Below are 26,556 nucleotides of genomic sequence, written 5' to 3'. Positions count from 1 at the left end.
GGTTTTTCTTTTTTAAAAAACCTTTCTTTGCCCCTTCAGAGGAGCACAATGACTGGCACTTAGTAAGAATTTAATAAATGTTTATTGAATAATTGACTCTTTTCATTCTAGTCTCTGAGATGGCACTTCTCTCTACCACAGTCAAACCTTCAATCTCTGCCCATCCTGTCCCATCATCTCCAGAAATCTTCCCTTTGAACAATTCCCACTCTCTTCCATCTTCAATCTCTCTCTTTCATTATTGGATTCATTCCTACTAGCATTCAAAAATGAATAAGTTTTTTTTTCTCCAAAGCAGACAAAAAAAAAAAGCAAAATTCTCTTAACTCTATACCACCATCTCTTTATATGTCTCATAAGGCTGATGTCTCATCTTTCCTGAGCAAACTCCTTGAGAAATTAGCTCTACACCCTGCTGCCACCGCACCTCCCTCCCACTCAATAGCTTCAGAAACAGCAAGTTTATCAATGATTCTATTTTTCCATTCGAATAACCTTTGTTCTAATTCCTCTTGGTGTCTCTGCAATTTTTTAAATACTGTTTTCCATCACTTCCTCCTGAAAATTCTTGCCTGTCTTGTTTTCTATCACTCTGCTTTCATCTGGATTTTCTATGAAGTTGGTTACAATTTAGATTATACATGAACCCAGCTCTCCCATATTTTTCCAACAAAAATCTAAAAGAAGCATCAGACTGCATTATGACCAAGATATTCAAAGAAAAACAGCAGTTAATTCCATCGTCCAGTACACAAACATGCAAAACAATGGCAGCCCTAAGCAATTCCTCTGCCAGGAAAGCATATAGACATTGATAATCATACTGTAAGTCTGCTAGCTTTCTGGCCAGAGACGCTCCACAGGCACTTGAAATCTGCATTCCCTGGGAGAGGAGTGGGAAACACTCTGATGGGAAAGTTCTAGAAAGTTCTAGAAGAGATAGGCACCCTTGCTGTTCGGACTTGGTTGTTTTTGTTTTGTATTTTCAAAGCAATGCCTTGCCCAAGGTCACACAGCTAGGTAATTATTGAGAGTCTGAAGTTGGATTTGAACTCAGGTCCTCCTGACTCCAGAGCTGTTTCTCTATCCACTGTGCCACCTAGCTGCCCTACTGTTTTGATTTCTTTAACATTAGATAGGAGACCACAAGCCAGCCATGAGCAGGACAGAAATTCACAGCTGAAATAAAATAAAATTTTTTTTCTAATCACTGAAAAGCTTCTACACAAACAAAGCCAATATTGGTAAAATTAATAGGGAAACCATTAATAAGGGAAAAGGGAATCTTTGTATCAAGTTTCTCTGATGGAGGTCTCATATTTAAAACAAGGGAAAAGATTCAAATGCATAAAAGCAAGAACTGTTTTTCAACAAATAAATGATCGGGGCGGCTCATTTGCCTTGCAAAAGCCTAAAATAAACAAATAAATGATCAAAGGATATGAACAAGTCATTTTCTAAAGAAGAAAGAGCCAGCCATCAACCACCATGTGGAAAATATTTCATTAACTAATAAAAATAGAATGAACAAACATTTATTAAGCCCCTATTGTGTGTAGAACACTGATAAATACTGTGGATACAAAGAAAAAACAATTCCTTCTCTCACAGAGTTTATATTCTAATGGGGGGAGGCACCATAGATAGGAAGTTTCAGCCTCAAGATAGATGAGGATCCAGTGGTCCTTAAGATGTAACATCAAAGTTCACTGCAATGCATCTTCACTCATGCTGTTTTTGCATAAAATTGTACTAGTTTCTGCTGCTGAACCTTTTGACAATGCCAAGACCTTTAGTGCTAAGGACTGTCTGTCCTTTAAGGATTTATGGGAGCTGTGACCTCTGAGGAGGCCAGGGCAACTGCATCAATAGAGAAAGCAGCCAGGTCTCATTTGTAAAATGACATGGACTAGATAGGCTTTGAAGCCCCTCACTACTCTGGAATGAAGACCTCCATGGACCAAGAATTGAATAGAAGAAAAAAACAGGACTTGAGGTCATTTGATAAATTGTGCAGTTTTTTTAATGATGTCAAATGGGTGCCTGATGCCAAGATAAACCCATCTTTGTAGCAGCAACAACAATCTTCTTCTAAGGCCTCAGAGGTGATAATCCTGGAGGACCACGATCTTGGTGAGAACCAGGAGCAAGTCCCTAAGTGAAGTGCTATCTTCTCTTAGGATCCTGGCAACTTTGTAGGCCAAAGTAGAAGGCATACATTAGTGGAGATGAAATTACAACAAATGGGAGAAACTGCACTAAATCTTCAACTGACACTTCATTGGACTGTCAAAAGTGATGCTGCTAATCTCCAGGACCATGTCAAAAGAGCATGAGCTTTGGCATCAACATGCTTAACCAGTTTTGTGTGTGTGTGTGTGTGTGTGTGTGTGTGTGTCTAACTGCATCTTTGTCAGTGTTGGTGTCTGTGTTTCTCTTTGTTTGGGTCTACGTATATGTCTTTCTGTGAGTTTGTATGTGTCTCTGTGTCTCTGTGTGTGTGACCTTACTCCATTATAAATTCCTTGAGAATAAGGATTGTCATTTGCCTTTCTAGGTCTTCCCAGAACTTATCACAGTGCCTTTCACCCACACAGTAGACACTTAATGCATGGTTGTTGACTGACCTTTACCATCTGGTGAAGCCCAAGGTCCCCTTTCCAGAATCACGGTTCCTTATGTTCATAATCGGAGGAAATGTTATATTTCAATTTGAAGTTAGTGGAAGAAAAGATGGAAATTTTTCCATCTGAATTCATGAACCTTCTGAAATTGATCCTTGAACCTCAAGCTACTAACTTCTGCTCTAGCTGGTTTGACCAAGCTGCAATAGTTATGAATACAAGCCCTGGAATGGACTTGGGTCTATAGGTCATCCAAAGCTAGGGAGTGCTCAGAAAGGTCATAGTAGGCTTCTCAGCCTTACGGGGAGGGGAGAGGGAGAGTCTAGGAGGAGAAATGAGCAAAGAGTGAAGTCTGAGGTAGTGTGTCTAAGATATGGACTTAGGTCTGATAAGTAGAAAAAGAAAGCAGCTTCCCTTTTCCTTAACTCCTTATTTCTCCTAAAAGAAACACCTAAATAGAGTCTCTATGAGGCATTTTCCTTGATGATAATGAAACAATGATTAGCCTAATGATCAAATTACTCCCCATGGAATCTTCTTTCAGCATTCATCCTTTTGCAAGGTTTTGAGATCCACATTTTTCTATCACCCTGCCTTCTCTGCCACCTTCCAATGACAGTGGGCATTTTGATATAGGTATTATATATATACAATTTTGTTTAACATGTTTTTAATTTATTTTTGCCAAATACATGCAAAGATAGCATTCAACATTCATCCTTTTGTAAGCTTTCCACAGAATCACAACATAAGGAACATTAACAAACTAAAAACTCCATCTTATTTTGTCATCTCTATCCCCCAGCCCCCAGAAATGAAAATCCTGTCCTAATCCATAAGCTTCCTTCTCTCTTTTTCTGGCCAAGGGGATGCCAATGGGATACTTTTTTTCCTGGAAGAAGGCATCATCATAGGGAAGACCCCTAGAGAGAGCAGGGTGATGGGCTAAGGCTCCACTGCTAGGGCCAGACCTGTAAGCAGAGCACTTCAGGGGGATCTTGATTTCCACAAATATATGGAGCATAGGGTTGAAACAGGAGTGGGAGAAGGCAGTCCCCTTGCAGATTCTAACATGTGTGACAGCCTCTTGATGACTTCACAGCTCTGGATCACCTGGAGCTACACCAGTATCTTCAGGAACATGAGCATATTATAGGGGGTCCTGATAAGAAAGTAATGAAGGTGAGCTGAACTGACTATGGCCATTTCCTGGAGTGGAACTGACACAGGATCCTGAGGGTCTGAATGGAGCAAAAAAGAACAATCACCATGGAGAGGAGGAAGAGGTCCTGCTCATAGATGGGCAGCTCAGAAGGGTAACAGAACCACCTGTTGGGTGGAAAATGAGATCAGGAATAGATGCCATGATGCTAAGCACCCAGATGCCCAAGATGATCCTGGCTCTGCTGAGGTAGGAGAAATTGCTCAGGTTTGCTAAGTGATGCACCACAGACAGGTACTGATGGACTATCATCACCATCAGGAAAATAATACTGCTATATTCACTGATATGGAAAAGCATAGTAAGTAGTTAACAGAAGAACTCTGGAAAAATCCAGCCATAGAGGTGGACCACAATCAAGACGGGTAGAAGATGAGAGATGACCAGGTCAGATAGACAGAGGCTAAGGATGAAGGTGTTGATGAGGGATTCCAGCCTTTCATCCTTCACCAGGACCCACAGCTCTCCACTGTTTCCAACAAGACTTGGGACAAGCACAAAGGAGTAGAAGACTAGTTGGTTCAGGGTTACTGATTCAACATTATCTTGGTTCTCACACATGAGGACAGTGAAGCTGTAGCTGTAGTCAGATGTGACAGATGTGGTCCATCTGGGTGGAAAACAGAAACATTAATAGCAGAGAGAATCACAGAATCACAGAAATTTAGGGTTGACCAGTAAGTTTGACCCAGAAGAGACATGGGAATGTATTTCTCTCCCTTCTTTAGAAAAGTGGTGGGGAGGGGGGGTGGGAATCAGAGGAATAGGTCCTAAGTAGGTGGAACACAGGTTATATTGTTTAACTTGAAGGAGTTGCTGAATTTGGCTGAACTCTTTTCCCTTCTCATTTTTTTTGTTCTTTGTTACAAGGGATAGCTCTCCAGATAGGAGAGCGGGGAGGCATATACTAGGAAATGAAAGTGGTAAGAACCAAAAGTTATCAATAAAAATTTGAAAAAATAGAAATTTAGAGTTAAAGGAGAATCTTACAGATTATCTTCTCTAATTGACTTACTTCAATAATCCATTTAGGAACTTTCTCCATTCAGAGAATACAGTCATCTATGCCTTACCAGAGAGGGTTTGTAAAATTACTATGTTGCCCTGCAACTAGCCTAGTGATCAAAATTTCATTCTGCTCATTTGCGATAATGGACATATACCCTCTCATTCCAATAGTCCAGGAAGCCTCTCCAGCCAGAACTTGCAGCCCACTGACATAGTCTCCAAAGAGCCTAGAGTCATCACCAGGCCACCAGGATAAGGCATCCAAGAGGAAATCTCTGCCATGGGAAGAGATTTCTTCTCCTACCATTCCTGAGAGCTAGTTATCTGGCCTCCCAAACTTTTGAATGGCCACCTAAACTCATAGATAGTAGATAGAGCAAGGAAACATTTCTAGCGAAAGCACACTACTACTTATAGAGTTTGAAGAGAATTAGATTATAGACTGCTCCATGCCTGTCGACAATGACAGAGATTTTGGATTCTGTGTCTTTGAATAGAATTCAAAATACAGTGTTAATTCTCAAAGCAATAAAATAGACAGAACATACCTACCTCTCAAACCCTGAAAGGCATAGTCCTTCTTATGGCCAAATGAATTCCTCTAGGTCCCAGAAGAGAAGGAAAAACTTTTGTCTAAGACAAAAATAAAATAAGTTATAGTATAATGAGAGTATTGATAGCTTGCCTTCTCCTTCCCTGAAGCAGTAATGGTCAGTTCTTTCACCAATGACTTTCTTTTTTTTTTTTAGGTTTGGCTTTTTTTTTTTTTTGCAAGGCAATGGGGTTAAGTAGCTTGCCCAAGGCCACCCAGCTAGGTAATTATTAAGTGTCTGAGGCGGGACTTGAACCCAGGTACTCCTGACTCCAGGGCTGGTGCTCTATCCACTGCATCACCTAGCTTCCCCACCAATGACTTTCAAAGTCTTCACCGGTACTTTGTGGTTAACTCAATCGACTTTATTTCCACTGCTGCTCGAATGCTGATAGTCTTTCCTAGATAGTGGAATTTAAAAGTAAAAGAACCAATGTATTTGGCACCAAGGATTGGGTTCTGACTCAAACTCACTGTGTGATTTTGGAGAAGTTACTTCAATTTATCTGGACCTCCATTTCATTCTTCTGTCAACTGATATGGTTAGTCTAGATTAACTCATTTGACTCTCACAACAATCCATCGCTTGAGGGCTGGTAGTATGCACATTTTACTGGAGAGGGGACTGAGGCTAAGAGAGGTCAATGACTTTCCCACCTGTCACCCAGGTGGAGTTTCTGAGATTGAATTTGTACTCAGACCTTCCTGCTTCCAATGAGAGCATTTCTCCATGAAGCCTCCTTGCAGTTTTGATAGTAAGCCTCAAAGAGTAACTTAGCAATACTAAAGGCCAGGATGGAGCTATGAGGGAGGTGACCTGCATTTCGCTTTCCTAACACTATCACTTAGCCACACTCCAGTCCAATTCATATGTTTGTCATGACATCACTTGCCCTGATGTCATGGTCTTCTTCAAGAATGAAGGACAATTCAATTGGGGAATGGCTTAATCAACTGTGGTATATGTATGTCATGGAACACTATTGTTCTATTAGAAACCAGGAGGGATGGGAATTCAGGGAAGCCTGGAGGGATTTGCATGAACTGATGCTGAACAAGATGAGCAGAACCAGAAGAACATTGTACAACCTAACAGCAACATGGGGGTGATGATCAACCTTGATGGACTTGCTCATTCCATCAGTGCAATAATCTAGGACAATTTTAGGCTATCTGTGATGAAGAATACCATTTGTATCCCGAGAAACAATTGTGGAATTTGCAAAAAGACCAAGGATTATTACCTTTAATTTAGAACAAAAAAACATTACCTTATTATGTAATGTTCTTATCTCTTATACTTTATTTTTCTTCCTTAAGGATAGGATTTCTCTTTCATCACATTCAACTTAGATCAATGTATACCATGGAAATAATGTAAAGACTAATAGACTGCCTTCTGTGGGGATGGGGGGAGGAAGCAAGATTAGGGGAAAAATTGTAAAACTCAAAATAAATAAAATCTTTCTAAAAAAAAAAGGACAAATATCATCATCATCATCATCATCATCACTTAGTCCTTATACTCCTTTCATCTGCATCCCAGTAGAACTCAAGCCCCTTGAAGATAAGGAAATTTTGGTTTGCTTCTTTACGGCCTCAGCACCTGCCACATTGACCATGCTAGGACTTAAGAGTGAGGAAATCCTGAATTAAAATCTGGTCTCAGAGACTTATTTCATCATCTGTAAAATAAGATGAATGAGATAGTCTCTGAAGTCTCTTCCCATTCTAGAATGATGATCCCCATGGAACCAAGAACTAAATAGGAGAAGAAAACAGAGTTGAAGTCATTTGATAAATCATACAGTTTTTTGGATGATGCCAAAAAGCTACTTACTGCCATGAAAAATTCATCTTTCTATCACTACAGAGGTGACAAACCTAGAGGACTGTGATCTAGGTGAGAACCAGGAACAAGCCCCTCTCAGGACACCCCCCAAAGGTTAGACTGTACTAAATCTTCCTCTGACACTTCATCTGTTATAAAAAGTGATGCTGTGGATCTCCAGGGTCATGGCAACGGAACATGAACTTTGACACAAAGATGTTTGCCCCATGTATGCATGTGTGTCTATGTCTATGTGACTTACTAAGAATAAAACTGTTTATATTCTTACATGGGAAGATGATATTTATAACTTATAAGAACTTCCTCAGTATTAGGATAATCAGAAACAGTCTCTTTAGAAAGAGGGCATAAGAATGAGTTGAACATGAAGGGTTGATATCTAAAGAAATAAAATTAAGGGAGAGAATTCTGGGAAGATAGTGGAGTATGTCAGAAAATTCCAAGTTCTCTAAATTTCCTCCACCAAGAAGTCAAAAGAGGACCTCAGAGAGAAAATAGAGCAGCATAAACATGCCAAAGTTGCAACAGAACAGTGGTTTTCCAAAAACAATTGGAGTTCCAAAGAAGGATCCTGGAACTGAAGTTCCAATGCTGAATCAAGTACAGTCACCTCCAGACTAGCCTCCTTGTATGGCAAAAAGTGAGTTCTGGTGGAAACAAGGGTTGGCAGCCTAACTTTTTGACACAGTAAGTTTGCTTACAATTTGAATCAAGCAGAAGGACCCAGCCCAATGAGTACAGATGATGTAGGATATATTTGTGGTGCCCTCATAATGAAAATTCTTGAAAATGAAAAAAAACTCACACTAGCCTGGAGGTAGAAAAGTTCAGGATTTTTATTTTAAAAGCCAGCAAAGTTCACATATTAAACTTTTATCTTGGATAGGCAATAATGCTGCTTGAGAACAGGTTTAATAACAAAATTCTAGGCAAGAATGCCTAGGGGAAAGAGAAGAAAGGAAAACAGCCATAAGAGCCTGGATTTGGATTCCTGTGAGTCCAGACTCATGGAGCAGAGGCCATAGTTTTTCAGTGGCCTAGGCTGGGAGCATGTAGTTCTGGTTTGGAGAGAGTGGCCATCCTGGAAAGAAGAAAAGAGAGGGAGAGAGGGAGAGAGGGAGAGAGGGAGAGAGGGAGAGAGGGAGAGAGGGAGAGAGGGAGAGAGGGAGAGGGAGAGAGGGAGAGAGGGAGAGAGGGAGAGAGGGAGAGAGGGAGAGAAGGAGAGAGGGAGAGAGGGAGAGGGAGAGAGGGAGAGAGGGAGAGGGAGAGAGGGAGAGAGGGAGATAGAGAGAGAGAGAGAGAGAGAGAGAGAGAGAGAGAGAGAGAGAGAGAGAGAGCTCTCTTCTTCTGGAAGACCTTGCTTAAATGCATTTCCAAAATGGATAGGACAAGGGCCAAGGACAAGGGGTGGTGCTTGGGGAGTGATTTAGCACTTGACTCCAGGTATACTCCAATTGGTATGCCAAAGGGGTAACCAAAGAGGAAAGGAAATAAGCCTTCTGTATGCCACAGCCTGTGTTAAATGCTTTATGATGAATGATATCACATTTGATCCTCATGACAACTCTGGGAAATAAGTGCTATTGTTATACCCATTTTACAGTTGAGGAGACTGAGGCAAATTAAGGTTAAGTCCCTGTCTAGTGCCACAGATCTAATTGTCTGAGGCTGGATTTTACTGTCTTCCTCCTTCAAGTCAACCTACTCTCCACATAAGGATCCATGTCACTCACAAATTTACTCCCTGATTAAGGAGAGCCATCCCCACATCACAAAGGACAACAAAGTATTTTGCCAATCATGAGCACTTCTTCCACTTTTGATCACTCTCCCCTATGCTGAGATTGTTCAAGCACCAACTCAAATTTGACCTCTTTCTCATCTACCCTATTCCTACCTATGCTGCATTTACCGTCTGAGAAAAATTGCCGTTCGTCTTGCTTTTTTATTGACTGATATAAAATTTGTTTTTGTTGAAATCAAGTTATTATGGGAGTCAGACTTGGAAATAGTTGGTAATTTTCTTTTCTCACACTCCTAAGAATGCATCCCCAGTGGAGGTGAGAATACCTGCCCCTCCCTCAGGTGGGGAAACAATCAATGTTTGGAAATCGATAATTTCTCAATATGACAAGATGAAGGGGGTGTTTTCTTTGTCAACGATGCTCCATATCATTGGGTTGGAGGCAGGGGGAAGCTAAAGCTTGGGAGGGAATTGATGTGACCCTCCCCCATTGATATGAAATCAGGTTGTATTAAGAGAGGGAGAGGGGTGGAATCCAGAATTAAGAGAGAGCTAGTCCTCCTGCTGTACTTTGCTCTGGCCTGGTCATGTCTCAGTCAACCAGCCAGTCAATAAAACTCATTAAGTCATCGAGCTGACTACTAAGAAATAAAAAGAAAAGGACACTCTCTGCCCCCAGGAACTCACAATTGAAGGGGGGAGACAAGATGCAAGCAATCATGTATAACAAACATCTGGAGGATTGAATTTAGCTCTGGGAACCCTGATAGAAGGGCACTGATGAGCTGGAGAATGTGGAGGAAGGTACCCAGAAAAGACCCAGAAGTCTTGAGATTGTGCCCTTTCAAAATTAGTTGAAGGAACTCAGAATGTTCCCAGAGAGGAAAGAAAACTTATGGTGAGGATGGAACATCTTTTTTTAATGTTCTAGTTTATAGGTTATACTGCAAAGGCTCTGAAGTCCATGAGGCTGTGAGACACTTTTGTTCTCCAACCTGGGCTAATCCATGGAGAGAATTAAGTACACTCTAAGACCTTTTAGAGAAAGAGGCATATCTTATTTACACATTGTCTCTCTCCCCCAGCTTGCAGCACAGCTTCTGCTCTTAGAGCAGTTTTGATGATTTTTGCCAAAAAAAAAAAATTCCTTTCCTCCATTTCTTAGGCGTGGCTCCAAGTTCTCTGAGGAGAGTCGGAATCACAGGATCTCAGCACCGAAAGATCGAGTATCTAGTGGATGATCTAGGATACCTGAGCAAGATGTCATCTACAATATCCTTCAGAGGTCGGACCTAAAATCTGCCCTCGCAGGCTCCCATGGAGAGGGCCTCTTCCGTTTCCCAAGGTACCGTATTACACTTCTGGGAAACTCTAAATGTAAGGGAATTTTTCTTTTTACATTGACCCTGTAAACCTTAATTTTTTTTTTAATGTTGAAATGAAATAACAAAAAAGTTAGTTTATCTGTGACGTTTTATTCTCTAGGATCTTACTGAACCCATAGGTGAACGTTATTCCCAAGGAATTTGTTTTGAGGTGCTCAGACTCAGTTTTCTGTGTTTTGTAGGTGTTTCAATTGTGTGTTCTTTGTGATAAAGGCAGAATTGAGTGCTGTCTCTGCTGGGTCTGCTTGTTGTCTTATCTCTGTGTCCTGATTGGTCAATCCCATTCCCATTTCTCATTTCCAAAGCATCTTACTGCTTTCCGTCTCCCCTTCTCTCTGTTTCATGATCAAGAAATGGGAGGAATTGGGTTATTTTTCTTTTCCAAAAATATTAAATCAAAGGTTTTTATTTTAGGGGTTTTTTTTTGGCAAGGCAAACGGGGTTAAGTGACTTGCCCAAGGCCACACAGCTAGGTAATTACCTAAGTGTCTGAGACTGGATTTGAACCCAGGTCCTTCTGACTCCAGGGCCGGTGCTTTATCCACTATGCCACCTAGCCACCCCCAAAGGTTTTTTTTTTTAACAATAACCCTAAAAGATATTCTGGGAAATGAAATTAATTTGTCAAAGAATGAGATTTGTATACGATTAATGAGAAAAATCATACCAGGCATATTGGATAGAGTTGTAAACTCTGGACTACTTAGCCAACGGGGAAACAGGTGACTTACGTTTGGGATAGGATAAAAGAGATGAGCCTGCAGGCTCCAAATTGTATCTGTCTATGGATCGAAACCCTCTCTTGCAAGACTGTATGAATAAAAACCTTCTTCCTGACTTCACCGGTGAGCACGTGGTCATTTTGGTAAGAAATAACTTTTTTGTCTTGATTATTTCTAATACTGACACACCCCCATGTCACCATCAAAAGTCTTAATGTACCTGACTCTACTGAGTTTCTGGAGATTGCTCCTTGTCTGGAAACAGCCTGTGAGTAGTGACCATGAATCTGATCCTCTTGGCCTTGACTGCATCACCATTCTGGATCACTTAGAATGGACCCATCCCTGGTGCTATCTGTACTGTTCTCAGATGGCTCCTGTCTTAGGAACTCTGAGGGACAAGTGATTTCCGGTTATGGCACCACTACTGGAATCTGGTCAGTAGCTCTCTGGTCACTCAGCCCAGTAGGTCAAGTGGGCAGCAATAGATAGGATTTGTGAACTAGAGAAAGGACTGAAAATTAGCATTTATACAAATAGTAGGTATGCCTTTGGGGTTGTGCATGATTTGGGGATATTGTAGAAGCAAAAAGGAGTCTTAATCTTTGCTAGGCAATCCATTAAAAAGAGTAAGAAAGTCTCAAGGTGGTTGGAATGTTTGCTATTGCCTAAACAAGTCAGTGTTGTTATTTTATTCATTTTCTCATGACTTCACCTCTGAAATCCACTGTCTATAAGCCCCAAAGAAAGCAGTAACTTCCTTCTTTACGAGTGCCCAAGACCCAGAAACAGAATTTTGGACTGTGAGTTGTCCTCTCCCATCAGCTACATTAACCAATACAAATGCATTTGCATCATTTGAGTCATTAGGGTGGTGATAAGCTTTTTAAACTTGTTTCACAACATTGGTGGGGAATAGCAAAGAAAGCAGTTGAGGAAGTGGTACCCAGATGTCAGACCTGTCCTCTGTAACATCCTTCCAAGCTTCTCAACCCTCCCCCAGGCTATTTTCTACTCCCCTCTCCTCCCCATTTGAGATCTGGCACATTGTTTTCATCCAGCTATCCCCCACACAAAGGATTATAAGTATATGTTAGTTATTATGGTCTGTATGTTTTCTGGTTGGGTAGCTTTTCCCTGTAAAACAGCAACCACTGGAGTAGTTAGGGAAAATTGAATGTGAATGGATCATTCCTTATTGAGGAGTTCCATGGGAACTACATTGGTTTTACAGGTCAAGGGCTTGAAGCAATCTTGGAAACTTGGGGAATTCATCAACACTTCCCCAGTCCTTGGGGCTGATGAGACAGTGAATGGACTGCTGAAAGGGTTGTTAGGGACACTCACTTCTGCTTTCAAAGCCTCCTGATGGCAGTGCTCCATTGCCCAGCACCCTCTGGTCCTGTCCTGTGGGCAAAACCAAACTCTCCTCATACGACATAATTATGGGTAGACCAATGCCCCTCACCCTTGTTGATATTTCTCCTCTGGCATCTCATTGTCTCCAAGAATACTATGTTAAGGTTACTCAACAGATTCACCAAGGCCAGGACCCTGTCTCTCAATCTCAATTCTTACATCTGCCTCTCTTATTTCCCCTGGTGATTGGGTTTTCTGGAAGTGACATCTGAGAAAACACTCCTTAGAGCCCCTCCGGAAGGGACCTTTCCAAGTGTTCTCCCCCCACTGCTGTCATGCTTTGGGGAACAGATGCATGGATGCATCTGTCAGACTTGAAAAATTGCCCCCAACCCCAAGTAACATCAGAACTTCTTGGAGACTCTGCCCTACAACTCTGAAGGGATCAGAAAAAGGTGACACCAGAGGTGTAGACAGCATTCCCAAGAATCAGGACAAGCCTGGGAGACTTCAACTGTTCTTCCTACTTAACTTTTTTATATGTTACACTGTTATTTCTCTTGACAGCTGTGTGCATAACTATAATTTCTTTACTTATTTGACTACACCACACACATATATTCAATAACTCTAACAGCTGGTTTTTGCATTCTAATATGTTTTTCATTCCATTTTACCTCTCCTGCTCATCTGGGTCCCTGTGCTGGATTGTGAATGCTTCACATCTTTTGTCCATGAATGAGGGTTCATCATTTTGGGGAGGACCCCCATCCCTCCTCTTCCATACCAAAACACCCCATGTGAAAGCTAAGTCAGAAGGGAGCCAAGCTGTTTAACCTGTTTAGGTGTTGAGTATGTGCTGACCCATTGGGAATTGCAGCAAGATATCCTACCTCTGCCATTGATTAGGGAACTTTTGAGTGGACAGCACATGCCCACCTGAGCAGGGACATACAATTTTCTGAGGATGTGTTTCTTGACTTACAATTGACAACTAAAGGAATGAGTGAATATGGGTATAATGATGAGAATCAAATTTTTCTAAGTTCCCCCCTTTTCCAGAAAAGATAAAAGACCAGTTGCAACTCTCTAAACTCTAACAGCACTATGGGTCCAGTTTTTTCTTTAATTACGTGGACTTTGGTGGTCGCCCCTGTTGCTTTCTGTTAATTTGCAAACCACACTCCTGGAGTCCCTATGGGAAGCTTTGACCCAGTCCTCTGTAATTATACCATCTGGGTTTATCCATGGAGATCACTTGCCACCAGGGGGAAATGAAAATTCACTCTGTAAGTTTAGCCTCCTCTTGGATTTAGGAACTAATACAACTCGAAGCAGGTCATCTGCCTCCAAATATTGTAACGGCAACACTGCTAGGGTTGGCCCTCCCCTCTGTGGTAGTGAATTCTTCCTTACCAATAGTACTTTTACTGATGGGGCTTGCTAAAAACTCTGGTCTGACAAGACAGGGAACTAAAGTTACTTTGGGGACCACTATCAAGGTTACATCTGAAAAAAGAAAAAAAGAGTATGGACCTATTTCCAGTGGCATAACCAGTGATGCCTGCCTGAATCCTTCCATGGGAATGGTTGTTTCACAAAGTTGACTTATACCTCTAGAGATCCATGTAGTAGTGGACATAACAGGATGGGACAGATTCCTATATACAAGAGAACTCCGAGGATTATTTTATTTTTCCTCAGCCTACCATCATCCCTAGGAATGAATGTTCTTTTTTTTTTTTGTGGCATATCTTTCTATCAGCCTTTTCCTCCTCGGTGGTCAGGATCGTGTATGATTGTCTGAGTGGTACCCAGTCCTCACCATGTTCCTGGGAGGTACTCCCATACCTTTGCCGGTCCATGACTTCATAGCTGCCTCATCCCTCAGACTGGTTAGAGGGTTCCCACTCCTGCCCCTCATCACAGGAGGCCCTGTTGTAGCTGGTACTGGAGTGGGAGTGACTGGTCTTGAGAATTCACAAGAAGTCCATAAGTTCCTATCCATGAGATGGCTGGAAGTTAGCAGTAGTGGTAAAACATCTGAAGAGTGAAGTTGACTCCCTGGTGGGGGTAGTATTGCAAAACTAGTGGGCACTGGATTTACTCCAAGTACAGAAGGAGGAGTCTGTGTTTTTCTAAGGAATGTTGGGGGGTTTTTGTTTGTTTGTTAATAAGTCACAAGAGACACAAGATAATATAGGTATGTTTCAGACTCAGGTCACAATTGTTTATGAGAGTTGCCCATGGCTTGACGTTTTTGGTGTGCTTCCTTCAGGCATCAATCTCTCCTTTTATCTGTTGCAGGGGTAATGGAGATCCTTGCCCTTATCCTGCTTGGAGAGGGCTGTCTGTGGTCCAAAAATGTTCTACCCTGGTGAATAAGGTAATGAAGTCTGTGCTGCTTCCCCTAAAATGGCAGGAATTGATACCTCTTGGTCAAATTAAGAGAGTTTGAGGGAACTTCCTTTCCTGCCCTCCGGGAAAGAATAAGGAGTTTTCTATTTCCTCTTTTCTTTTGATCTGCAGGTGGTGTTTATGCACCCCTTTGACCACAGGAAAAATAGTAGTTTTTATATTTTAAAATATGGTAGTAATACTTTTATGATAATCAAACCTGTTTATTATAGATACTATTTTATATAAGTTGGGATATATTATACTTAAATTTCCCAAATTATTATTCTTTTTGTTACTCATTTATTTACTTCCTTTCATTCTAGGATGATCTTTAGACATTATCATTGTGAAAAGATAGTCTGTATTTAATCCTTATGAGCTGAAATCACCCAAAGGATTGATTGCTGAAATTTTTTATTTTAGATCTTAGGAGACTGTTTAATTTATATTATTTTGTGTCTGACTCCAGGTATGATCAGCAAAAAGAAATGCTATTGGGTCAATGTCTTATTGATACCAGTAATCCTATGGGGTTTGGACACTCCGCAAATGACAGCATTGGGAAGACTGGGAAAATGTTTTTTTAGTTAGTTCTAAGGTTGTATTTTCCTAACTCAATTTCCCAACTTGCAGATTTAAAATCTAGTTTAAGGCATTTGACTACGCCTCATGACCTCTTTCTGAAAATAGCATTTTAATTTTAGGGGGTTTTTTGGTTTGCAAGGAAGTGGGTTTAAGTGACTTGCTCAAGGTGCCAATGCCGGATTTGAATTCAGGTTGCCCTGACGCCAGGGCGAGTGCTCTAGCCACTACTCCACTTTACCTGCCCCCAAATTGATATAAATAAATAAATAAATAAATCCTTTCTTATGTGCCTGATCAGGACTGATCCAGTCCTGGAGTCAGGAAGACCTGAGTTCAAATGTGACCTCAGACACTTAATAATTTCCTAGCTCTGTCCTTTGGACAAGTCACTTAACCCTATTACCTTGCCAAAAAAGCAATATCACGAATAGATTTATCTACAGGTTATCTAAATTCTAATAAGCAGCTAGGTTAGTATATAACCTTGGCATCTATTGTCAACTACATGTCTTGTATTTTAAGTTCCTTTAATTATTTTTTTCCCACTAAGAGGATATTTTAGCAAATATGATAAAGTTTGTGACATCAAAATATGATTCTTTTCATAGGCTCAATTTTTATTTTAAGGAAGGAAATGTTCATCAACCAGGTATATCAGAAAATGATGGCCTGTGGTTTATTTTATTTTTATTTTTTAGATTTTTCAAGGCAATGGGGTTAAGTGGCTTGCTCAAGGCCACATGGCTAGGTAATTATTAAGTGTCTGAGGTTGGACTTAAACCCAGGTACTCCTGACTCCAAGGCCAGTGCTCTATCTACTATGCCACCTAGCCACCCCCACCCCCACTCCCGTGGTTTATTTTAAAATATTTTAAAGAGAAAATACATTTTCAGTTAAGGATTTTTGATTCATTTTTTTAAAATTTAGCAAAAAAAGTTAAAGTTGAAACTAATTTATGTGTAAATCACCTACTGGAAACTCTGTTCTAAAGTGATGATTGAATGTATATATTTCAAATTCAACTTAATTTGGAAATCAGTGATTTTGGCCCCAGAGAACTTGGGTTCTAACACTGGCTATGTGACTTTGGAGAAGTTACTTCACTTTCTCTGAGTCTCAGTTTCACTTCTCTGTTAAATGATATGATTAGCCTAGATTGGCTCATTTGACTCTCATCACAACCCAGTTGGGGGGGGGGTAGTATTATATCTATTTTGCTAAGAGATAATTGAAGACTAAGAGAAGTTAAGTGACTTGCCCATCCAGTTAGAGAGCTTCTGGGGTTGGATTTGAACTCAAGTCTTCCTGATTCCAATGAGAGCATTTTCTCCATTAAGCCTTCTTACAGTTTTGATAGCCAGCTGCAAAGAGTAACTTAACAAAATCAAAGGGGCCAGGGACCTGGAATCTGCTTTCCTGATTCTATGACTTAGTCTTTTTATTCCTTCCATTTGCTTGCCAGTAGAATGTAAGTCCCCGGAGGAAAAGGAAATTTTGGTTTGGATCTTTGCAGCCTTAGCACCTGCCACATTGACTTGCTAGGACTTGGAGTCAGGAAATCCTGAGTTCACATCTGGCTTCAGAGACTTACTATAGCTGTGTGACCCTGGGCAAGTCACTCTGCCTCAGTTTCATCACCTATAAAATGAAGTGGATTAGATTTCTCTGAAGCTCCTTCCTACTCTAGAATGATGACCCCTATGACCAAGATGACCAAGCAGGAGAAAATAGAGCTGGGGGGTCATTTGATATTTTTTTTTGGTCCTTCATTGCCAAAAGAAGAGTATGATATCAGGGAACTGATGCCATGACAGACACATGAACTAATTTTGAGTGAGGGGGTCCAGTGATCAGATATGAATCAGGATGACTAGAGATGGCCCTGGAGACCAGGCATTCAGGGTTAAGTGACTTGCCCAGGGTCACACAGCTAGTAAATATTTGAGGTTGGATTTGAACTCAGGTATTCCTGACTTCAGGGTCAGGAGTGACACTAGCTGTCATAGTTTATTGAATTGTTTCTTGTCTTCCATGTTTCTTGAATGACTAACTGACATTGACCATCTGGTGAAGCCCAAGGACCCCTTCTCAGAATCATGGTTTGATGGGTACATTCAAAATTAGAGGAAATTCATGGACCTTTTGACATATATGAACTTCAGGTGGACAACGTCTGCTCTAACTGGCTTGACCAAGCTGCAATAGCTATGAACACAAGTCCTGTGATGGACATAGGTCTATAGCTACTCAGGACTCAGAAAAGTCAGAGGAGGCTTCTCATCAGGTGTCTGCAAAGTTCTATTTATTCAGCCCTGTTCAGTCACAGAGGGGATGTGATCTGCGTTAGTAAAATCACATTTTCAATCCTTAACTGAAAATGTATTTTCTCTTTAAACTATTTTAAAATAAACCACAGGTTATCTTTAACATTTTCTTCCTTAAAATCAAAATGGGGTGGGGGATGACTAGGTGGCTAGGTGGCGCAGTGGATAGAGAACTGGCCCTGGAGTCAGGAGTACCTGAGTTCAAATCCAGCCTCAAACACTTAATAATTTCCTAGCTGTGTGGCCTAGGGCAAGCCACTTAACCCCCATTGCCTTTCAAAAACCTAAAAAAAAAAAATCAAACCTGGGGTTGTTATAATAGAGAATTGTATTTTAATATCACAGACTTTATCATATTTGCTTAACTGTCTCATTAATGTGGGGAAAAAATTAAAGGAACTTAATGCTCAGAAGACATTCTACCCAGTCTCATTAAGGAGAAAAACCTTGAAGGACTCATATTTGGCATTCTCTTCTAAGTGTATTTCACAATTCTCTGTCTTTCATCGCCATCTGCCGGTAGAGGGGGACAAGACTTCACTGTTCTCTCAAAGGAATTCTTCCTGTTAGACAAATATGTTGATGTCCTCGAACATTTAACCGGCTTCAATTCAAATAAGGTCCACGGACTGCTAAGTGCTGGGCATACAAAGATGTGGGGCAAATCCAGTAACCCCTGGTCTCAAGGAGTTTGGCATACAATTCACAAGTTCCCTGTGATTGGCCTTGGTGTACACTGAAGGATGTCAAATTGGAAGACCTGAATTCAAGCAGGAACAGAGAGACAGAGAGAGATATAGAGACACACAGACATCCATCTATCCATCCACCCATCCATCCATCCACCCACCCACCCATCCATCCATCATCTATCTATCTATCTATCTATCTATCTATCTATCTTTCTATCTCTCTGTTTAGCTATCTAGCTATCTCTCTCTCTATATATATATATAGAGAGAGAGAGAGAAAGAGAGACAGAGAGACAGAGACAGAGAGACAGAGACAGACAGAGAGAGACAGAGAGAGAGACAGAGAGATGAGAGAGAGAGAGAGAGAGAGAGAGAGAGAAAGAGAGAGAGAGAGAAAGAGAGAGAGAGAGAGCTCTCCCACACACAGATATCTCGCTAGTAAGGTAGTTATCTCTCTCTGTCTCTGTAGACAGACAAAGATAGAGAGACAGAGAGAGAGACAGACAGACAGACAGAGACAGACAGACAGACAGAGATATCTATCCATCTATTTAGCTAGCTAGTTATCTGTCTACATACATAGAAAGAGACAGAGCTCTCTCACACACACAAGTAGCTAGGTATCTGTCTGTCTGTCTCTGTCTATGACTGAGAGAGACACACACACAGACAGAGACACACAGAGATATCTATGACTCTTGTCTGTTTAGCTAGATAGCTATATCTATCTATCTATCTATCTATCTATCTATCTATCTATCTGTCTGTCTGTCTATCTAGAGAGACAGAGATACAGAGACACAGAGATATCTATCTATTTAGCTAGCTGCCTATATGAAGAAGGAGAGAGATACAGAGACACACACAGATAGCTGTCTTTATCTCTAAACTATCTGCTTGGCTATCTATCTATCTATCTATATGAAGAGAGAGACAGAGAGATACAGAGACACACAGACATCTAGCTAGCTAGATAAAGTATTATTAAACAGTTGATATGTTTCAAATGCTGCACTAAGAACTGGTGATATAGCTACAAGTAATTTATATTAACTAATGCAGGAAGACAAGACAGAAGAGGTAGCTGAAAAGGGATGTTTATGAGGGAGAATGTCCCCAAATGGATTGTTAGAGAAGACACCTGCAGGGTCATGGACTGGGCGAGGTTTCAAGTAAGTCTGGTTGATGTAGGTGTTTCCTCAAATGGAGGTTTCAGAGAGGAACCAACAATGGATGAAGGGGCTGTTAGTGTGGACACTTGGTTAGTTTTAGTAGACAGTAGGCACTTAATAGATAACTCTTGCATGGAATCATTTTTGGAATCGATTTTGATGAATATATCTAGAAATTATTATACTGAAAGAGGTAACTTGGTGGAGTGGTTAGACATTAGGCCAAAAAGCCAGGAAGACCTGGATTAAAGCCCTGCCCAAGAGTCAACAATAGGCAAATGTTATGGCAAGGCAGTGATCGACTCAATATAAGGAAGACCTGCCTCTTTGATAAACAATAAATGAGTGAACATTTAATAAGTGCTAAATGCTAGGGATTTAAAAAAGAGACCAGGAGCTTAAAGTCTATTGGGGGAGACACCATGCAAACAAATTTATACAAAGCAAATTCTGTACAGGATAAATAGGAAATAATTAACAGAGGGAAGGCAAGAGAATTAAAGGGGTTAGAAAAGGCCTCCTATAGGAGGTAGGATTTTAGTTGGGTTTTAAAGGAATGTGGGGCAGCTAGGTAGTGCCAGACCTGGGGTCAGGAAGACTATTCTTTCTGAGTTCATATGTCAGTCTCAGATACTTACTAACTGTATGACCCTTGGCAAATCAGTTAAACCCTATTTGCCTCAGTTTCCTCACCTGTAAAATGAGCTGGAGAAGAAAATGGCAAACCACTCAAGTATCTTTGTTAGGAAAACCAAATGGGGTCCTGAAGAACAAGGCACAACTGAAACAACTGAACAGCAAAAACAACCAAGAAGATAGAGAAGTCAGTAGTTAAGACAACAAATAGAGGTGTTCAAATAAGGAACAGCTAGTTTTTTAAGGTAGTGAAAAACGCATCACTGGATGAGTTTCAGTAGAATTCGGATGACTGTCAATTATATTGTAGAGAAGTTTTCTGTGTTAAATGGGAACCTTTGGAATAGGTGACCCCTGAGAATTTTTATACTTTTGAATCTTTTGATTCTAGGATGGATGTTTGGAGACATGTAGTAGAGGTACCCCACTGAGATCACTAATCTCAGCAAACTAGAAAATTGTGTGATTTCTTTTATAAAAAAATAAAATATCTTGTTGATGCTTAAAAGAAATTCCTGTCCCTCTTAAATGGCCAACTCCCTACCTTTAACAATTCCTCTTTAAAAAAAGAAAGAATAGCTAAGAAAAACAGGAGATGTCTTTCCATTTTTCATTTGGCATCTATAGACAACCAGCTCTTCCTTGAGAGACATACTTTCTAAAGACAAGTTTAATCACTACAGTGATAAGAGTTCTGAGGTTTTTAGTATATTCCTTGACATCTTGTGGTCATTGGTACTATGCATTTTTTTCATTTTTACAAGGCATTGGGGTTAAATGACTAACCTAAGGTCACATAGCTAAGTAAGTATTTAAGTTTTGAGGCTGGATTTGAACTCAGGTCCTCCTGACTCCACAACTGGTACTCTCTCAACTGTGCCTCTCAACTGCCCCTGGTACTATTCATTTTATACAAGCTTTCAAATTTCTCGGAATTTTTCCTATTTATTATTTCTTACAGTAAAACATTAAATCTCCATACCTCAATTTGTTTGGTCATCTGCCATTTGTTTAGGCACTCACTCTGGTGCCACTTTTGTTTGCCATGACAAAAATGCTACTATAAATACTTTTGTTCACATGTGACTATCATGGCTGGCCTTTTTATTATCTATGCCTAATCTGACTCCTGTGACCCACCTCACAGTTCAAGGTGTGATCAATATATGAATGATTTATCTGCAGCAATGAGGCTAAGGGATGGACCAAATGACTGAATAGGACTGGATCCATTTATTACTTATTCTGTAATGTAACAACCCATCAGGCTATTAAATAAAATCAAAGTCACAAGGGAGGGAGCTGTTTTGGGGAGAATCCCAATGATCATAGCATAAGAGGACATTTGGTCACTGGGTTACTGACCTATAACGTGGTGGATAGAAATCTTTTTCCATTGGATACATAACCAGAATTGTTATTCATATTCAGAAGGGCTGGAATTAGCTCTGGAGGTCTTTCTTTGCTGCAATTGTGGCAGGAGGCAGTGAGGTAAATCCTCCATATATGAGGTAAGAGAAGGGAAAGAGCTAGGATGCCTCATCCCTCTCAGGACACTTGTCCCCCAAAAGAGGAGCTGGAATCATTGGCTTTTTGTTTACTTTTTTCTGTTTTAGGTGCAAGGAAGAGTCTAGAACCTTTCGTTTTTTTTTAAGGTTTGTTTTTGCAAGGAAAATGGGGTTAAGTGGCTTGCTCCAGGCCACACAGCTAGGTAATTATTAAGTGTCTGAGACTGGATTTGAACCTAGGTACTCCTGACTCCAGGGCCGGTGCTTTTATCCACTGTGCCACCTAGCCACCCCCAGAACCTTTCTTAGGAGTTTCAAAAACCAAGAAGTGGGCCATAGAAGTCCAAGGTTGTATATTGTAGCCAGACCAAGATAGAGTGATTATTTGTAGTTACCTGCAAGTCTCCATAAGAAACCAATAGTGCTCTCTCCATCGGACATGAACTTGGTACAACCAGTGCTAAAAAGAAGTGAGTTACACTCAAGTTTAATGCTTCCCCAGAGTCTGTGTCCCCCCCCCCCCAGGATATTGGGAGAGATATTTCTACATTTATTCTTGCTATATTTTTAAATAAATACTCCTTTGTAAAAGTTAACTAAGGTAGGCCCCCAAAAGAAAAAATACAGTCAGTGGGAATTCAAGAAAAAGAGAGGGAAAAAATGCCCTACCCCCCCTTAGGGGATGTGAAGTGGGTTATGTGATGTTAATAGTCCTGGAGGGGTAAACCGTGTGTTATACTATTGTGAAACCACAAGCACAACCCCATTCTAGAAAGTTCCTTTACTAAGAAAAAAAACATTTTTTATAAGTAGAGTTTACTAAAATTCCTTTTTTTTTGCTTGCCTATCAAAAGTGAATAATTTCCTTTAAAAGATAGTCATCTGTAGCCTTATGGTTTGCACACAGGTTTTTTTTTTCTTACCCATTTGTAATTTGTTTTGGCAAGAAACCTTACTAAGCAGACTTAGTCCCTGCTCAACTCTACTCTAAGATATTTTTGCTTCTTCAAGACTGATCTCTTAGTGCTTGAATTGGGCAGGTTTGGGAACATGTGTTAGCAACCACATTTCCAAGTCACTAAATATGTCACCCTTAGGTTGATTATGAAAAACTGACGAGTATAAGCTTCTCTATCCAGCTAACAGTCATTGGCATCTGAATCTGCTGAGGGTGTTGAATATATATCAAAACTGAATTGTCCCAATCCATCTATCAATCAATAAGCAATTATTAAAAATCTCCTATGTGTTCATCACTTCTAAGTTCAGAAAAGGCTGACCACAAACAGTCAAATGTGCCCTGGTCAAAGTTTCCAAACTTTCAAGGGTTAGGCCATATTGTAAAGTGACTTTGCTGATAAGTTATATTAGAAGAAGAGATTTGTGTTCGTTTGTGTGTGTGTGTGTGTGTGTGTGTGTGTGTGTGTATAAATAAGAACAATCCAACCTGAAAGTGTATTGATAGCAAAGATTTACTTTGAGATATTTACGTGCTGATGTTTTGGGGTTTTTTGGGGGGAGGGGGTCAAGAACACACACAAGGCCAGGAAATTTTCAGGTGCAGATAAACACACCTCTTATGTAAAACCACAAGGGGGTCTTGGCAAAATGCATGTTTCTTGTTCTTAATATCCTTTCAAGAATTAACTGGCTATAAAATATCCTCCAAAAAAAAAAAAAAACCAAAGCAAAACAAAATAACAACAAAAGCAAAAAACAAACAAACAACCCAATGAAACATATAAGAAGTTAATTATGAGCTTTGCTTTTGACTTTTAGAGGCACTGTGAAAATATTTCTCATATAACTTCATTTTGAGAACATTTACTGCTAAAATGAAGACCAATCAACTCCCAAGCTCCAGTGTATAGTATAACATATGGTTTACCCCTCCAGGACTGTTAACATCACATAACCCACATCATGTCCCCTAAGGGGGATAGGGCGTTTTTTTCCTCTCTTTTTCTTGAATTCCCACTGACTGTATTTCTTCTTTTGGGGGCCTACCTTAGACCAATCAACTCTCTAACTTTTGAAATTAGCTCTTTGAACCTAGGACATTGAATTTTTTAGAGTATGTGTCCAATAGTGTGACATTGCTGGGTCAGAGGATATGGATAGTTTGCTAATTCCGAATTATTTTTCCAGAAGGGTGGACAAATTTATAGTTTTACCAATAGAGTATTATTGGCATGAGGCAATATAATATTCTGAGTATTGGCAAATCCAGATGGATTTAGAAGCTTGAATAGAAAGAAGACATGAAGTAGCCATTGTAGCATATCTGTTAGGAAATCAAGAAGAGATCATCTGGAAATAGTCAGTATCCAGTAGAAATCAGATAGCATGAATCCCTAGTCAAAGTGGCCTAGGTCTATAACTTTCTGGGAATAACACAGGGACCTTCAGTCATAAAATAATGAATCACAGTGTGAGCCAAATTCAGGGACTGATAAGTCAAGAAATCAAGGGGATTAGTGGTCACTGTGGTCCCTTAATTATCTTTGGTATCAATTTGCTTAACACAAATTATATTATTGTACAACACTTGAATCCAGAAACAAACCACACCTGGAGGGAACTAAATAATGTTGAATTGGGTTTGAGTTCTAAGTTGAAGCTACAAATCTGAATGTGACTGTTGAGTTCCCTCTCTAGTCTAAGCTAAGGCTTACTGGGTCAAGACACCAGATCCAAACCAGATTTGTATCCTTTTTCAGGGGCAACATGATGTTATTGAAGGGGAACTGGAGGGGCAGGTAGGTAGACCAGTGGATAGAGCACCGGTCCTGGAGTCAGGAGGACCTGAGTTCAAATCCAGTCTCAGGCACTTAATAATTGCCTATCTGTGTCACCTTGGACAAATCACTTAACCCCATTGCCTTGAAAAAAAATAAAAAAAAGAAAGAAAGGGGGGGAGAATTAGGGACTTTGGGACAGAGACCCAGTTCTGTCTCTTCTTTGTTGCTTCACCTTGAGTAAGTGAATCTCATGGGTTTGAATCTTCATACTAAGATAATCATTACCTTTCTGTCCCAAGTCAGTGAGGAACCCTTTGATATAGTAGTTATCTTTGTTGGTCACTAGACACAGCACCAGGATCCTCTTAACAAGACCCCAAAATGCTGCCCCACTTGACGTGAAATTAAAGATAAACCTTTTGAAAGCTGTGCTTTTTCCTTTTTTGAGGCAGACTTTTGAATTTTGAATTTCCCCTTTCTTCCTGCAGCAGATGTATCAGACATTCTTTCACTTCCACATTGCCAAACCTGAAGATGAGCATCACTACCGACTACCTAGGTTTTGAGGTTCTTGGTGAAATGTTGTCCTGATCATTAAATGTCACCCAGATTAAAGAGAGGGTGAACAGAAAAAATATCAAGGTGGGAATGGGGAAAGATAGATTTTAGGCAGGTAAAAAGACTAGAGAGCCAGGTGTGATGCTTTGCATCTATAATGCTGATGCTTAGCCTAGAGGATCACTGGAACTTGGGAGTTCTAAGCTGCAATAGGGTTCAACTGTCAGATGTCTTCACTAAGTCTGGGATGAGTATGGTCAGCTTCTGGGAACAAGGAGCCACCAGGCTCTCTAAGGAAGGATGAATCCCCATTAAGGCTCCTATATTTTCTACTTCATCAAACAGTTCCTTTTCAGAGGTTAGAATCAGGTCCAAAGCAGTAGGTCCTTTTGTTGGTTTTTTTTTAAATTAAACCACAGAGGGGCAGTATGGCAAAAGAATTTGATACACAAGACACTAATTGCAATTTGACCACTAATGAATTGGTTCTGGGCCTTGGTTTCATCATCCACAAATTGGGTATGCTAGATTTTGTGATCTTTGAGTTTCCTATACATTTAAAATTCTATGATTCTAGAAAGTCACAAGCAAATAAGAAAGCATAAATTCTTTGCCAAAACTCATTAGATTAGGCTGGCCCATATTCCTTATGCCTTGGCTCATTGTGATTTCCCTGCTTGCAATATGCTCCCTGTCTTCTACCTTTGTTCCAGCCTAGAAAGTCTCACACAAATCACATTCTTTAAATAACTGGCATTAGGCTGGCACTTTGAGGAGAGGAGAAAGGAAATTCTATGATCTGACATTAGAAATTTATCGAGTAAAAGGTAGGCAGTCCAAGATACCTAACTACATTTTAAAGGTAGGCAGCAGAGGTAATGGGGCATGGTGCTAGAGAGATACTTCTCTATCCCACTTTTTCCTATTGCCTTCTCTACGAAGCTTATTTTCTTCTGTCATTTGAAGTGTCCCATGATAAGACGGCCTCACACAGATGCCCGATTAATCTTCCACAAACACAAGTTTCATCAAGCTGTAAGCATCTTTATGACCTCTTGGCTCCAACTCCACCTGTCAGTCAGGGTCCCCTCATGTCCTAGCACTATCCATAGAGGCCTTCTCCTCCAATGAGGAAGTTCTTTCTCTTATCCTTCACAAAGCCCAAGCTCATCTATGTCTAGTTTGCTTGCAAAAGAGCAAAGTACTCCTTGATTTCCTTGTTCCCTGTTCAGCCTTTGTTTAGCTTCAGAGTCCTGTTCAAAAAGTTGAAAAGAAAGGGTATAGACTCATTCCAAACAAACTTCCTCATGTCTTGATCTAACTCACTCCCTTTCTCTCTTGAAATCACACCCTTCTTATAGTACTATGAATAAGAAAAATCAGTCAGATTTGATAGACAGGGAGAGGAAAAAGAATCAACTTATGAAACTA

General features: G+C 40.3%; 1 pseudogene; it reads right to left on the bottom strand.

The window, feature by feature from the left end:
* Positions 1–3,390: 3,390 nt before the first annotated feature.
* LOC141494029 (chemokine XC receptor 1-like) lies at positions 3,391–12,590 on the bottom strand (annotated as a pseudogene).
* Positions 12,591–26,556: the final 13,966 nt, after the last annotated feature.

Source organism: Macrotis lagotis, chromosome 7 (genome assembly GCF_037893015.1).
Source record: "Macrotis lagotis isolate mMagLag1 chromosome 7, bilby.v1.9.chrom.fasta, whole genome shotgun sequence".
NCBI classification, from domain to species: Eukaryota; Metazoa; Chordata; class Mammalia; order Peramelemorphia; family Peramelidae; genus Macrotis; species Macrotis lagotis.
The sequence above is the reverse complement of the archived record's forward strand: the minus strand, read 5'-3'. Positions and strand labels throughout refer to the sequence as shown.